At 28.4% G+C, this 17,937-nt stretch overlaps 1 protein-coding gene across 1 annotated transcript in view; it reads right to left on the reverse strand.

Annotated features, from left to right (window-relative positions):
* LOC107439542 (acetylcholine receptor subunit alpha-like 1) overlaps positions 1-17,937 on the reverse strand; it is a 118,407-nt gene that overhangs the window by 65,135 nt on the left and 35,335 nt on the right. The window lies entirely within an intron of this gene.

The following is a 17,937-nucleotide window of genomic DNA, read 5'->3' on the forward strand; positions in this document are numbered from 1 at the left end:
TTACAAATAACAATCAAATGTCATCGGTTTTTAATCCATGTGCCATTTTAATTCCATTATTTTCGATTTAAATCACTGTGAAACATTTTAGTGTATCCTAACACCAAAACTGATTGTTGCCAAGCCTCACAACATCAAAGACAGTTCTTGGCGTCGTGAAACACCAAGAATGTTCTTTAACAATATTTGGTACTTTGTGAAAAATGTTAGCATACCTCAACGCTATAATTGTTGTCATCTACTTTACACCGAAGTAATGGAGGGAAATACCATACATAATTCTTAAATCTAGGTGTTTCACTAGACTAAGAATGTTTTTTAACACTATTCGGTGAAAAATAGCTGCCACCATTTTAATTATTCCGTAACACTATAACTTACAGTTATAGTGTTAAGATAAAATACCCAAACCAGTAAGCAAAGTTATTCTTACGATATTATTTAAAGCAATAATCATTAATTTATAATGCTGCATACATACTATATTTCAAAAAATAAAGTCCCGTAGTGGACTGATCGTTAAGACACGGTTTCCAGCACATCAGCGAAGTCAAACATCACTGGCTGCGGTCAGTGTGCGGGTGGGTGACCACTTGGATCAGCCTGCGTAGGGACCGAGGGTGTGCGGTATCGATCCTCGTTAAATTGTTCTACCGTAAAGTGCTCGACTTCGCGTGCAGGTCGTCGGGCTACCGAAGCAGGGGTGCCATCCCCCCCGCAGAGGATCAAAATTGTGATGGCGTGTCTTCGAATCATCCTCAGGAATGTTTCCCAGACCGTCGCCAATAGCCCATTGTGCAGCTCTAGTGCGACGTAAATAAACAACAGCAACAACAAATCAAAAAAAAAATTTTTTTGTTTATCAAACATAAACGCAGTACGAAGAGAACGAAAATATAAATTCGAATAATGCTTAACATTACCATAGCAAATGAAAATTAAACATTCTAAAATTACTAAATACAATTAACAGACATATGTAAATCTTGTGAGATCATAATCACTTTTATTATACAATACTTAAATATAACTTAAGAATGGACCACCCTGAATAAATGTTGATCTAATCGTTAGATCTTCACGATCTAGGACCCAATCTTTATGATTTTAAGGGGGAAACCTATGCTAATTAATTAGTGCACACAACAATTTAAGTTACGGGATGCGACAAAAAACATACTTTCTCTGAATTAACATGCCCTTCTTTCAACGGATTCGGATTTCTTACCCTCAAAATATTGGGGGTAGTCGCAATCTGAGAAATATGGTCACAATAGTTTAGTCAGGAGAGTGGTCTGAAATATGTACTCCATAAATTTTATTTTATTTTTTGCGTATTTTGAAATAACTCGAGAACTTAAGCGATTTGAAAAATTATGACACACAGAAAAAAATATATTTATAGTAAATATTTATTGTTTTCCTTAAATAATAGTTGAAGCAATTTTGAATTTTAAAATATAAATATTTTTTGCATCATTCTCAAGAATGTCATTTTACATGGCAAAATACAAAGTTTGACAGATATCGGTCAAATAGTTCCTGAGAAATCGAAATTTTAAAATTAATTAACTAAACATTAAAAGCAACACTGTCAAAGACAGCAAGATCAATGAGTACCTAAGGTGCTTTAAGTGTGAAAGGGTGTGTTAAGTAGTTAGTAAAATCTGCGCCAATTCTAATAAAACATCAACATTTTATTTTAAAAAATTCTATGTAATTCGTAAAAAAATATTCGTAGAATTTACACCCTATCTAAAATTTTATGTATTGCATTTCACTATTCACTCCAGAGATTCTATTAAACTGGGTATTGAAACATCATGCATAAACTAGTTATATTTTTATGAATGGGCTGGAGAATTTACTTCAGTTGTTTTCAACATTGGTAATAAATGCCTTGAGTTTCAATGCTGTAAGTCATTTTAAAGTCATGACTTTGTGTTTCATGACTTCTAAAGAATTAATAATAGCTTATTTTGGAGGAAAGCCAATATGATCTGTTCTGGAGTCAAAATAAGTTATTCATTTGAATATTTTTCTTCTTCTATCTAGAGTGTAGGCTATTATTTTCTTCACAAATAAAATTGTATATGGAAATACAACGCCTTTCTTAAATGTAATTTCTCTGTATTTTTAAACATCAAGCTATGTTTGTGAATAATCAAAAATATTTAATTGAATAATGTCTAGTGTTTTGTGATTCTTTTTATAAGAAATACAACTATGTAATATAATGATAATTGCTAACGATTAAAAAGTAAGGGATCGATTAAAAAGTATGAATCAATTAAAATCGATTAAAAAGAAAAGAAATGTGTTGCTGAGGAAAAACACAGATGAGAAACACAATCGTTGGACCCAATCATTTTTATTGGGTTCAACAGTCCATACTCATGGACTGAAGATATTGCTGATTAAAAAAAAATTAATAAGTAGGTGACTTTAAATTAATAATTTTTGATTTCAGAAATGGGTTAAAGAAGCCGAAGTACTCATACCTCCTGTTAGGTAAAAACTTTAAATAGGAGAATAGGAGAGAAAGCAGTCACCATTCATCACACACGCATATATATATATATATATATATACTTATATATATAAATAAATAAATACAAGAAAACACGAAGAAAGTTAGGAAAAGCAATAAGTCTCAGAAACGGATGCTGTTTTGCTGATATAATCGTGTGGGCTGATGAAAAGATTATATCTTTTTTTTTTCTTCCGGTTTTTTAAATAAAATTTAATCTTTTTTTTTTTTTAAACTGTTGTTTGTTATTTTTTTACTTATTATTTCCCCCCCCCTTTTTTTCATATGTCTATAATTTTTCTTTGTTTTATTCTTCATTTTGAACTTATCTAATGAGTTCTGTTTACTTGCAGCTTAAGCGCAATAAATGAAACTTATTGTTTTTCTTAACTTTCNTATATATTTCTTCTTCTTTTTTTTAATACAATTTTATGAATTTCATGATTTCAATTTCATGATTTATCAAGATCGCCATTATCAAAATTCAGGAAGAAATAAATCAAATTATTCTGTTGAATATTATTTCATTAAGTGGTGTGTAATTTAATTAAAATACTAAATTAAAATAAAATAACTTAGATGAAATATTTTGATTTTATTTAAATATATTCTTAGGAGTACTATTTGATTTGTATCATTTGTTAAAAAAAATTAGAGATGTATATTATTAAGGTAAATAATGATGCGAGTAAAAATTACTCCAAAATAGTGAGGCAAATGCCGTAATTTAAACACATAAAAAACCAAAACTCAATTTGCTATTCAATATATACAATGTGTTTTTAGTTGAAATTTAAATCTTTTGTATAAAAAAAAGGCATTTAAGTATATTTCTGTTTTTATTTCACAGCAGAGGTGTTATTAAAAGTTTCATGTCACAAAATCGAAAAAAAAATCATCATATTATTTTTTGAAATTTTCAATTTAATTTTTCAAATATATATTAGGATGCTTATTTTTTCTCCATTGTGATTGTTTTATATAAAAAAATACTATTACAATATTCGAAAAAGTGCTTTTTACTTAAAAGAAAATAAGTGAAATGTTATCAGAATTTCATTTTTTATATTTCCTTTCAACAAAGAAGCTTTAGAATTTGAAAATCTAATAAAATGAAACTTCAGAATTTGACTTTCTTTTCATCTAGTGAAATAGAGCTCTATTTTTTAAAGGAATTGGTTTTTTGACTGCTTTTTTGTTATAAGACAGGCTTACAGTGGAAATTTCAGTCAAAAGAAATCTCAGAATGAAATTGAGTATAGCTCTGTGATGACTGCTGAATTCTTAAAAAATTCAATAAGACAGGTTTCAAGAAACACGCTAGGGTAGGATTTGTACAAAAATGTGTTTAGTTTATAAATTCGGAAATTACTATTTTTCCCATACAGTCAATTTTTGCCTATATAGGCAAATAGATAACTCAATATAAAGTAAGTAAGATAAAACTTTTATTTTGAAATTTAAAAAAAAAAAAATACGAATTACAACTACGTTTATTATCGGAGATATTAGTCAGCTAGATTTTTATAAAGGTTTTTTTTTGTAGTTACATTAATTGCAACAGTTATTAAGTTGCTATTTAACTTTTTCAATAGATTTTATTTCCAGACAGCGTTGATTGAAATTTTAAAAAGACATTACGAAANTCAACTAGATTTTCATAAAGGTTTTTTTTTGTAGTTACATTAATTGCAACAGTTATTAAGTTGCTATTTAACTTTTTCAATAGATTTTATTTCCAGACAGCGTTGATTGAAATTTTAAAAAGACATTACGAAATAAGAATACGAATTAAGACACGAAATAAGAATACGAAATAAGATGACGAAATAAAAATAAGGCATTACGAGGATAACAAAATGATGACGGAAATACGTTTTTAATAATCCCGTTTGCTTTATTCAACTATATTTGAAGATGAAGAAGAAAAAACCGTATATATCCATTGTATCAGAGGAAAAAAATGGCGCTCGTATCAGTTTTTGTATTTTAAGGATTGCCAAGTTTTGACATATCAGTAACGTGTAAAATTACTTAACACCGAGAGTTATTACACAATGAAGGTGGGCCACTCTGGGGAAATAGTTCCCTACAACGGGTAAACAAGGTGAACAAAGAAATGTATTGTGGAGTAATGACGGGAACACTAAAGACAAACTACGCATCAAATTGCCTAAAATTTATTGAAATCTCTTGGTATACTATAGAGGTATACCTCTATATACTATATACTATATACCTCTATATACTATAGAGGTATTTAAACTGATCTCCCTGAATTACTTTTAATATAATGATTGGATCTTCATCTTAAGGGACTCAATTTTAATGATTCGAAGGGTTGACAGCAATAATGCTAATCAATTAGCTCATGCGATATTTAAAAAAATGAAATAAGACAGAAGAAACACACTTTATTTTAGTAAGCATACCTTTTTTCGACAGATTCGGATTTCTGGCTGCCGAAATAAAGGGGCTAGCCAGAATAGGGAGAAGGGCTCAACAATCCAAATCCATTAACAACAAAAAACAAAGAGGTGTTTTTTGAGGGAAAGTGGACTTTTTTTTTGTCTATGATTTTATACCTTAAAATATCATCTGCACTAATTAGATAGAATATTTTACGCCAATCCCTTCAACCATTATTTCGAGTCTTGTAACGCGAAGACCTGATCTTTAGATCAAAAGTTATTTAAGGTGGCCCATTTTTTATTTTGTGAGCCATTAAACGCAATAAAAAATTTATTATAGTCAAACACGTTATATTAATACAATGTGTCATATTATTATTTTTAATTTAATAGTATGTAGCTGTATGCCAAACAAACTTGCTATCACACAAAGCAGGATACATTTATCATTTTTTCTGATTTATCGAATTTCGATTATGTACACTATTATCAACGCCAACACTAAATAAAAAATGCCATCTTAGAAAATAATTTGGTGATAACAAGATAATGATAAAAGAAACTAAGAAAGAAAAATACTAAGCACAATTTTTAGAAGCTTTTGACTTGATGATAAATGTTGCGTGAAAAAAACATAGCTTTCAAAATAGAACATAACATCAAATGCAAGTTTGAAAATAAAGTCGATGAGTTCCATCAAAGAATATAGTCTGAATTCTTTCCATTTTTTTCTGACAGAAAGACATAAAAGAACGATTTGCTGTTTCTAGGTTTTATTATTTGAAATATGTTATTGATTGGAAAGCTACGTTTTATGCAGCAAATTAAACTGATTAATAGGATATTTTTGGCTCGAAAATTTATTCGAAAAACGAATATTATGTAAAAAAATTTAAAACCTTCAATTTTACTCGGAGAAAAAATCTCATTTTATTTAGTATTTGAGAAAAAATAGTATTTGTGACATTCCCATAAAAAATAGCATATAATTCAGGTTTCCAAAAATTTACAGTATTTAAACTATTCGTTGGAAGTTTTTCCAAAAATATGGTTACGGTTTACCGGAAAGTTTGACTTTTGAAACTACAGTGCTTATTAACACACATTTAATAAAAATTTAGAAACTGAAAAGTAAACTTAATTGAATAAAGGGATTTTATGCCATCTTCTAGAACGTTTTGATAAAATTACAAAGATTTTCCATATTTACCAAATTTTTTCTCGTATTATAAAATCATAATTTGTTTTTTATTTTACAGAAGTTATTATCAAAGCGCGTATGTAAAAATAACCCAACTTTTTGATCTTCTCACAGAGCCAGAAAAGCAGTACATTTTATCTCAAATTTTTGTAGTTCGACCATACTATTTTTCTGACTTTATCCTCTTTACAATTTTTTCTTATGTCTGGAATAAGTGAAGTTTATAATTTTCTTGGCAAAATGCTAGCTGGAAGTAATATCCATAAAACTGCTTCATTAAAAATGATCAAAATTTTGTGAATTTTAAGTATTCAATCATTAAATAGTTGTTTTTTCTTTCAAATATACTTGAGCGACACTGAAAAAATTAATAAAAAATCTCATTCAATTTCTGAAAAAATGATAGTTCAAAAGTAGATATCAATTTTAAATATGACTAGTCGCTAGAGTTAACAAAAATATTATATTTTAAATAGATTTAATTGAACTTTCATTTAAGAAAAAAAACAAAAAAAAACAGTTGAAATATTTTAAACACATAATTAAAAGAAAGAAAAACATAAATATTTTCCTATGAGTAATTGTTTTAGGAAGATACAATAATCTTTATATAAAAAAATCCTTTTGTAAGTAAATTTAACGTAAGTAAGTAAATTTATTTAATAAGTAAGTAAATAAGTAAGTAAATTTAATTAAGTAAGTAAGTTATATATGAAATAATCTTTCTATAAAGTAATCGTTAAACAAGTAAACAAGAATCAATATGAAATAATCTTTATACAAGTAAACAAATAAATAAATCATACATTTATCATTGTATCTATCAATCAGTAAATATATCATTGAGTTTTTTCATTGATTGACAAACTGAAGAGTATCGGAATATTTTTTACCGTACGCGATAACAAATTTTTAAATGTTCAGCAAAATATAGTTGAATGAAATTCAGTCAGAAAAATTGAAATTCGTTTTCAACTCCAAATACAAAAAGCATCCAAGAGCAAAAATCAAATTTTTTTCGATATGATGGAATAAATTGAAAAGTTCTAGATATAGAACTTTTCTGAAGTATTGAAATGGTGAAGAATCTCACAACTTGTAAAATGCTCTATTTTTCTCGCCATAAAGGGTAAAACCCAAACATGAAAGAAAGAAGTTTGAAATGCTACCGGAAAAATTGATGTGTCTATTTTAATTTAAACGAAACTAGGCACCAATTTTTACTCGTATGGTCAATATTTATACCCTTTTTATTCCCAATAACATGTTTATTCTATATATTTTCTACATTTTTCCTCACTAGATTTTTTCCCTACTTACTTTAAATCAACATTAAAATAGTTTTATAATTTTAAGAAACAAGAAAACTTTAAATCAAGGAAATGAAGAATACTCATGGCTTGAACTTTTCGGATTCATAAATAGTTGGAAAATAACTCATGTAAACAGAGAGTTTAATATTGGATTTTTAAATTATTATGCATGTTTTTAATTTTAAGATCAAAGAAAATTTAAACAAATCATGTGAGCTTTATGTTCCTTAAGTTTTTTAATTTAGTATTAAAAGTTACTAATTATAGAAATAATTAAAATTAAACAAACTTAGTTGCAGAGATAAGAATGTTTGTTTCTAAGAAGAGGATTGTTTCCAGTGGGCAAATAATAAAGTAAATACAACATAGTTTATTCAAAAATATACAAGTAATAAGAAAACTAAAACAAAATCTGAAATGAAAAATATAAAATACAATGCATAAAAAGGAAGCACGAAGAAATAGAACTTTTTTCAGATGACAAAAGCAGTTCTATTTTTAAAATTAACGAGAAAACGAAATAATAGTTCTTAAAAAAATTGAAAAAAATAAATATTTGCTTAAAACTATGGGAAAATATTGCCTACATTTCTACAACGAAACAGTTTTTAAAAATATATATTTGTTTTCATAAAAATGTATACTAACTTAAGTTAAGTTTCCTAAACTAATGGGTGAGATTATTTAGTGAGCATCATAATTATGAGAGCATAACTTTTATTTAATAATATAGTAATGTTTTTATAAACGCAAATAAGAGTCCACTAATAACAGCTTACTGAAATTTACGTACTAAAATTTATTCATTCTCGTTTTAGCTTTAATTCTTAAACATTAGAGTTAAATCTATGCTTATTAGCAAAAGCAAATGTGCTGCAATGATTATAAAGAAAATATTCAGATACTATTCAATTCTGAAAGTAGAGATTTCCCGTCACTTTTTATAAAAAAATAAATAAACGATTCTTTTCTGATCTGAATAAATTTCAAACTAATGAAAGAGTAAAAACGATTAACATAATTTAGTTGCTTTTCTTAAAATAAGTATAAGCAATTGCTTAAAATAAATTGAACGGTAATTTTAAATCTAAAGAAAAAAACTTTTCAAAATCTAAACATTTGCTTACTTTCATTTAGAGAAATCATTTTCATTTAGTGTCATAATATTGCAGAACTTATTTTTCGCTTTATCAATTTTTTTTCTGCAAGTAATATGGACTAATTCATATGAATAAAATTTAACTTTCCTAAACTAATCAGTAGCAATTTAGTGAACATCAAAAATATGAGAGCGTAATATTTCTTTTATCTTTACTATTATATTCATGTTCTGATAAAAGCGAATAGGAGTACATAAATTAAATTAATGGCTACTTGCTGAAATTTTACTGCCCCGCATATGTTCTCATTTTGTTGTTAAATCTGAAACACTATTGTTAAATACATGCACACCAGCTTTCTTCTCTTGTAAGGGCAAATGTGCGCCAATGATTACAAAAGCGAGTTTCCGATACCATTAATCCTGAGGGTAATGTTTCCCCATCATTTATGCATATGCATTCTTTGGTAATTTGATTTCGTTGTTTTAGTTCAGTTAAACTTGATTTAAGAAGGATATTACGACTGAATAAGAATTCAAGCACAGACAAATATATAGATTCGGAAAATGGAATAATTTAATTCTTTCAGCACACAGTTTAGAAAGAGACAAAGCGATACTGATCTTAAATTTGGTTATTTTAAAATATTCAACGAGAATTTAGTGTTCGATGCATGGACACAAGTGGTAGTCGTTATTTTGTGAACTGAGAGCGCTTAAATGTAATTTAATTTATAAACTGGGTATTATAAAAGTTAAATCTATGAGATTATTTCGCAAAATTAAAAAAATAAACGAAAAATACAATTTGATAAAAGATTAAATCGGAATAAATTTGGGTGCTGAATGAAGTTCAATGTTGGTAAGTGCTATTAATTGAATAAAGTGATGCAAATTTGAAATATTTTAACATACAGGTTGAAAATAACGTTAGCGGTATTGTGACGTAACAAATAAATTTATAACTTTATTTCAAATGTTTTTTAAAGGATTGAATGATAAATGTAGGGTAAAATGTCAAAATATAAAACGTTGCTAATTTTGTGATTTCTTTTAAAAATAAATTTTGTCAATTATGATACGTTTCAGGAAAAAACTATTGAACTTGATCACATTTTTACCACAGTTAAATTTCTTACATCCATAATGAATCAGAATAACACTTATACACAAAGGTGAATATATTTCAAAAATTCCATTGCAAAATAAATAGCTTTTATGTATTATAAAATTATATCTTGTAAAGAAAAGTAATCATTTTTTCATTGTTTCTCTGTAGAATTATACAATCGTAAACCTAAAATTTATGACAAAGTGAGCAAACTATGCCCTTTGAAATTTTTAGTTTGAATTTAATTAACGAGCATAAACGAAGGTGATTAGAGTTGATGAAATTAAGAATCCGAATTATAAATTAAAATGTTTCACTTGGTCAGATATTCTGAATCAGATACTCTGACTCTTGCTACAGAAATATGTCCTTTTCCATGATTGAAAATTAGTCTACCATAATTTTTACACAATACGTTTCTTAGTATTAGACGATAGCTTATGTTGATGCTAAATTAACCTTAAATCACACAAATTATTTTTTAACGTTTCTATATGTTAATACTTTTTACTTAAAAAGTTACGTGTTTCCTCCATATTAAGAAATTTTATTAAAAAACGTAAAAACGCAAATAATTTAATCGGCATTTCAAACAAATCAAAACTGAAAAAGTGTTTTTAAACGATAATGTTTGAAAAAAAAGATATTTAAACTGGCATATGTTCGAATATATATCACTTTCAATGCGGCAAGTTTATAACTATGAATTTAAATTTACATTCACGTTACGTTTAAAATAAAAATCAGCTTTTGATTAATAGTAAGCTTTTAAACTACTATATCCAACAAGCGATTTCTAAATCCCCATACTTATTTACACCTAATCTTTAGATTATTATCAAAAAATTTTCGTTCCTTAAAACAAATCATGTTCATGGCAGAAAATATAAAAAGGAAATAGAAACTGGTTCAAGTGCGGATTTCATGCCTTAAATTACACTTTTTTGAACGTATAACTTTTAGTTTGAATTTTATTTTATAACCGTCGTAGAACAACCGACCGGCCTGCGTAGGGGGTAGGGAACTGTCCTTGCATCAGAAAGGTCCTGGGTTCGAATCCCGGGCAAGGCATGGATGTTTCTTTCTCTCTTAGTGTCCTTTCTCCTTTGTGTGTGAATGTTACCCGCCCTATAAACAGGTTGTGGTTGTGTGAATGGCGTGGCAGAAGTCAAATTCCTGTCCCTAGATGGCGCCACTGAAAAACAGGCACAATTTCACCCCCACTGCCAAAACAGGCATACGACTAAAAAAAAAAAGAAGAACAATCGACGCAATTTTGGGTTTTCAACTACTAATGTTCAACTCTGTAGCCTTGTAATTTTAAACACAGTCAAGAAGACAAGGGAACTGCTGGTTCAAGTATTGGGAGAAATTTTCTTCAGTGGAGAACTTTTTGATGGAACTAACCTGCATTTGTGCGACATTGAGAGACAAACCACGAAAACCTCCCATGGTTAGCCTGATGACAAGGGGTCTGTAACCCATAATCCGTTTACCACTGAGGATATTTTTACGTTCGCACTGTGATCGGTGCAAGCTGAGTTGGGAATTTGTATCGCATAGCCATCGATGGCATTCGAACCTCGTTCACCTCATTGGAAGGCAAACGCTCTATCCCCTGAGCCACCATGGCTCCTTAATTTATATTAACGTTAGGCTACAAGTTAAAATCTACTTTTAACTGATACTATTCAGCTTTTTAATTCAGTCATTCAACAAGTAATTTCTGAAACGCCACATATATTTGCAACTTATCCTTCGATGGGTTCTTATTATTTACCATTATAATTTTTTCTTTCCTCAGAACTCAAAATGCGCTCTATCACAAGAATATGTACAAAGAAATGGAGACGTGTGAATTTACGAATATGCAACACCTAAAAGTTTTCTTTTTTAAAACTTTATTCAAGTTAGTTTTTGAATTAAAATAATTTTTTAATTTATGCACTTAACAACCAATTTCTAAATAAACATACATACTTATTCCTTATTCTAGATTATTACAGGTTATTTACCATTAGAATTTCCAATCTCTTTAGACCTCAAAATACATTTTAATGAGAGGAAACGAAATAGAAATTGAAACTGGTAATGTTCAAATAAATAAGTGTCAAAAGTACGTTTTTCATTTTTTGCTATTCACGGCTACAGTGGTTTCTTCTAGTTTTATCTCTAACATTAATGTTTCCTTTTCTCGTTGACAACTTTTCATTTTATATTTCAAATCAGTTTCGTTTCTTCTAAACCCCCTCTGTAAAGTCTAGAAAATGGGTGCCTTTTTTGTACGCTTGAAACTTGTCGAATGTTATATCCTATTTATATATTTTTAAGGCGAATGAAGTTTTCAATGAAGTAATGCCTCACATTACGATTTTTTAAACTATGATTCGTAATATATATTCAACTTGAATTTTAATTTAATTAAAAGCTAACTTTTAAATTAATCCATTCAACAAACAATTTCAAATCACCACGTTTTTTTTTTTGAACTGATCTTAGACTGAACCTTAGACTGATTTCGATTATTTACCATTAAATTTTTCTCACCTCAAAACGCGTTCTAATATAAGAAAATGTAAAAAGAAATGAAAACTGGTACATGAACGAATAAACAGCACCTTAAATTACAGTTCTTAAAACTATGACCCTTAATTTATATTCGAGTTAGGTTTTAATCAATAGTTATGCTTCAAATTAATCCATTCAACTAGCAATTTCTATATCACCATGCATATTTACAACTCATCCTTCGATTGTTTCCAATTATTTACCATTATAATTTTTACGTTGCAGAGAGGTTTAAGAGATGTCCCGAGTGATTGACGCAAAGAAAAGGTTACATAATGAAATGCCTCTCATCCGGAATCCTTGAAGAGCATCCTCATCAGGTGCGGCCCACAGTAGGGGGAACCTAAGTAATTAGGTTCTTTGGGAACATGTTGCAAGAGAATGGGGGTGGGAAGGGAGTGTGAGTGCTGACACAATTCGCCTGAGGCCTGGTGGGTCGAGGGACTTAATCAAGAGACGTAATTTGGAAGGCGACATTGGATGAGCACCACCCATTGAGGATATCTTTCTTACTATTTTAACTCTAACTACTACAACGAAGTTTGGAAATATCACGGGTGAATTATCCCCTGAAACTATTCTCTGCGAATAGAAAGTTAAGAGATTCCCGATTGAATGCCTGAGTACTCTTTTCGATTCTTTCCTCATTCATCACAGCTTATTACCCGGCTGATTTTTAGATTCTCTTAAAGTGCGAACACCACAATAGAGTGATTTGGGAAGCAGTTAGAAGAGGTTTTGGATATTATAATTTTTCCTTCACGATTATTTACTTATTTTGAATTATATAAAGTGTAAAATTATTCAATTTTTTTAAGGTTAGATTTTTTTGTATTCCATAGAATGTGTGTACATCGGTTGCAAAATAATATATTTTAAAGGAATTAATTATGAAAGGGAAAAAATTTATTACATATTAGTAAAAGAAGATTCTAAAATGTCTCCGAATGAATGCCTGTGTACTCTTTTTGATCGAATCCTCATTCATCACAGTTCATTATTACCCGGAAAATTTGTAGATTCTCTTAAAGAGCGAATACGACAGTAAAGTATTTGTGATGAAGTTAGAAAATGAATTGGATATTATAACTTTCGTGAGGATAAGTTGCTTATTTTGAATTCTATAAAGTGTAAAATTATTAAATTTTTTAAAGTTAGATTTTTTTGTATTCCATAGAATGTGTGTACATCGGTTGTAAAATAATATATTTTAAAGGAATTAATTATGAAAGGGAAAAAAAACTATTACATATTTAAAGCAATAGCAGATTCTAAAATGTTACCGAATGAATGCCTGTGTACTATTTTTGATCCATTTCTCATTCATTACAGTTTATTATTACCCGGAAAATTTGTAGATTCTCTTAAGGAGCGAATACGACAATAAAGTAATTTGTGATATAGTTAGTAAATGAATAGGATATTTTAACTTCCATGAGGATAAGGAGGTGAGGATTCCTTGATGAATCTTTTATTGCAACTTATCCTCTCTAGCCAAAGTAGTATACGTTGCTTATTTCGAATTCTATAAAGTAAAAAATGATAAAAAATTTTGAGGTTAAATTTTTTTGTATTCCATAGACTGTGTGAACATCAATTGTAAAATAATTTATTTTGAAGGAATTAATTATAAAAGGCAAAAAATTGATTTCGTATTTAAAGCAATAGAAGATTCTAAAATGTCTCAGAATGAATGCCTGAGTACTATTTTTGATCCATTTCTCATTCATCACAGTTTATTATCGTTCTAAAATGTTTTCTTAATGACTGCTTGGTTAATCTTTTCGATTCTTTGTCCTCTCAGCTTTTTACCTGATTGAATTGACATGGTAATAGAGTAATTTGTGAAGCAGTTTCCCAATACAGGTTTTAAATATTATAATTACTGTTGCTAGGAAGATAATAAATTGATTTTAAATTAATTTATTTTTAATTATATAAAAAATTTTAATTAATTAATTTTAAATAAATGTTTTTTTAATTAAAATAGAAGGCTATTAAACTCCCAACTGAATGCCTGAGCTCTCTTTTTGATTCTTTCTTTATTCATCACAACTTATTAGCCGGTTGATTTTTAGATTATCTTAAAGTGAATCCGAAGATTGATATATTTGAGCAGCATTGATGTATTTGAATCTGGATCAGGTATGTCTTATTTATCCAAAATATCAGACTTAATATGTAGTAAATATAAAAAAGGAACCTTAACAATGCCTTAAACTAAAGTAACCTACTCCATTGAAAATAAGGAATTGCTTTGCCTGAATCTGCAAATATAATATAAGTACCCTACCAAAAAATTAAAGTGTTATTTTAGCAGGGTAGGAGAGGAGTAATCTTTACACGATCAGTTTTGCGTTATTCTTATTTAACTTCTTGTTTAACTATTTTTGTTTTTGAGAAAAGATAGTAAAAAATATGAAAAACTCTGAACTAAATTTTTTTTTCTAAAACGTTGTATGAATGTAAAAAATTAAATTATTTTTTAAAATTTAAGTAATAAAGGTGATTCAAACTAATAAATAAGCTTAAAAAGTTAAAACGAGTTTATTTCAACTTAATTTTTTTTTTTTTAAAATAAGCGTGATTTTTTTCATTAATTCTAATTACGATGCCCGAACCGAAAGTATTAACCAACTGTAAAAACTTTTATGCCATTTTTATTCTTAATACAATGGTTTCCTCACTGAAGCGTTCTTCGATAAAACTTTTCCTCATTAAAGCATTAAAAAATTTAAAAATTAATTTTTTTTCCAACCCACTCTATTAAATAGGCAGCCATACGACCAGCTTTAAAAAACACAGTAAAAGGAAATTATGAAACTGTTTGAAGTATATTCACTGATATACTCTTTGAAAAATCAGTTGAACGTTTAAACATATTATAACTTCCTTAAACAAAAATATCTCAGAAATTTTGTCAAACCTTTTCCAATAATCGGAATCATAATTTTGTCGAACAATATTCGCTGACATAAGTTGAATCATAATATCGTGTATTTAAGTATAAAAATTATTAATTTGGACACTATAGGATGATTCATTTGGTACCAAGTTGCAGTTGTAGCTAATTTCAACGATATTACAGTCCAATACGCTTCAGAGTTTTCATTCAGTTTAGATTGACTGAAAGTTTTATGATCAGGTGAATCATTTCAAAGGTATAGGTCCTGAATTTTTTCATTGGGACTGCATAAAATGTTAAAAATTTTGGAAAGCGCTGAACCATAATACTTGCTGCAATTTTAATATAGTACTAAGTTAAACCATATTACCATACTTCTGAAACTTGATTGTTTGATAGTATTTCTGAACATTATTGAAACCGTGGTCCCTTTAACGCCTTATGAAAAAGTGTCACAAATTTATCCCTTTCTCATTGTTCAAGGTACCTATAATATAGTTCAAAGTTTAACCTATTTTTCTGAGAATGTAGTGAATTGTTCATTCAAGGTGTATTTGTAGAGCAATACCACCTTTCCCTACTGTTGAATGAATCTAGAGTACCAAAAGGTAGTAATTCTTGAAGGAGAAAAAAGTCTGGTAAAATTATTAGAATGACATGCTTGGTAAGGATATTTCTGGAAGGAAAAGGTTTATAATTCTGGTTGATAAAACCAAATAATATGACATTTATGACATTTTATCCTCTCATTTAGTGATTTTTCCGTTTATTTGGTAACGGTTTACTGGAAATTCTGGTTTTCAAAATTATAGTTACTATTACCACACATTTAGTAAACATCACGAAACTAAATTAAAGCAAATAATTAACCAAATAAATGGTTTTTATGCCATGCTCTAAGATAAATAGACATCATATAACGAGATAAAACTACCAATTTTTATAATATATTGTAAAATTTTTGTTTTTACCAAAACCGCGTCGATAAAAATTGGCAAGCTTTTTGGTATTCCCATGCAGTCGGAAACACGATAAATTTGACCATGTTTTAGTAGTTTTGAAAATACATTTTTCCTCAATGTTGATACCTGAAAAGTACTCTAAATCTTTTTAAATTTTCCACTACTTTTCCTTTATTCCTGCATAATTAAAAAACTAATCTTTCTGTTTTTTTTCTCGTTAAATTAAGCTTTTTTTAATTATGAGTCAATGAAATATGACAATGAAATATTAGTGAAGTAATTTCTTCTTCACTAATATTTCATTGGAATAGAAGTCCTTTTATTTTACGGTTTCTTAAAAAAATTAAAATAAATTCATAAATCAGAAATTTTTAAATTTTATTTCTTGTCGCAGTATATTTTCGTTTCCTTTTTTTTAAGTGTCATTCTAATCATTTTCTTTCCTTCTCCAGATAATTTGATTTTCCTTTTTCGGTGATTCCGAACGCCAAAGCTAGGCGGGCTCTTACTAATGCCACCATAAGAGTTATGACTTTATACTCGAGGTTAAAGGGTAAAATTCCTGCAGAACATTTTCTTTTTTTTTTATTCTTCCATTTTTTATGGGCTTATGTAAATCTTTAAGGTACAAACAAAATGGTTACTGGTCGTAATTTGAATTTTAAATCCACCACAACTCATTATGCAAATGGTTTTTGTTAGGTTTGATGTTCTTGTAACTATTCCTAGAGCTATTTTTATTCACTTGTTACAAAAAAAATTTCAAAAAGAAAGAAAAAAGCATAGCTTTGCCCATGTTAGGAAATATATTAGACATTATTCGGAAAAATTCAATTTCCGGAATCTCTTTTGTAAATTTAAGAAATAATTTATTCTTCAAGAAAAAAGGTTAAAATCTTATGGTAGCTTGTAATTATTAATGAAATATGTAAATGAGAAGGAAATTAAATTAATGGCGGCCATTAAAAGTTCTAAAGCATTATTAAAGCGGATATACTACACATATGAAGTAAAGAAGACAAATTATTAAATGTATATTCTGTATATCTTTATTTTATATCTAGATTTAAGGTGCTTGAACTTTATTTATCTCTCCTAGCCTGTTATTTAGCATTTACTTATTGATTTTCCTTCAGGTATATCTTTTTTTCTTAATTTTGAGTCTTTTTCTTGCAAAATTGCAGTTATTTTTCTACCAAGAAGTGTGTTTTTAAAAAAAAATAGTAAAAACTTGAGCTGAATGTTTATTCTGTTTTGCCAATTTTCTTTTTTTGCTTTATATTTCAGACAAAATATTAAAATTTATACTGTTTTTTTAAAAAAAAAATCACGTTTGATTAATGTTTTATGCACATAAATGTGTTGCATTTAGAGTCAACTATAGAACCTTTCTACAGTTGACACTTACTCAATAGGACTTTCGTTCAAAAATTATTGCATCCATGATTTTTTGACGGTTTTACTATAGATGGGTTATTAGTCACCAGCACATCGGTAATAGTAAATCTATAGAATGGTAATATGAAATCAAATATTTCTTTCAATTCCCAGACCTTTCAACGATCCTACTATAGATGTTTTCTGGGTTATTAGTCACCAGCACATCGGTAATAGTAAATATATAGAATGATAAAATGAAATCAAATATGTTTCTCAATCCCCAGATCTTTCAACGATCTTACCATAGATGTTTTCTGGGTTATTAGTCGGCAGCGCATCGGTAATAGTAAAGAACAGAATAGTAATATGAAACCAAATTTTTTTTTGAATCCCCAGCTTTTTCAATGATCATACTAAAGATGTCTGCTGTGTTTACGGTCACCAGCAGAGTAGGAAT

Source organism: Parasteatoda tepidariorum, chromosome 3 (assembly GCF_043381705.1).
Source record: "Parasteatoda tepidariorum isolate YZ-2023 chromosome 3, CAS_Ptep_4.0, whole genome shotgun sequence".
NCBI lineage: Eukaryota > Metazoa > Arthropoda > Arachnida > Araneae > Theridiidae > Parasteatoda > Parasteatoda tepidariorum.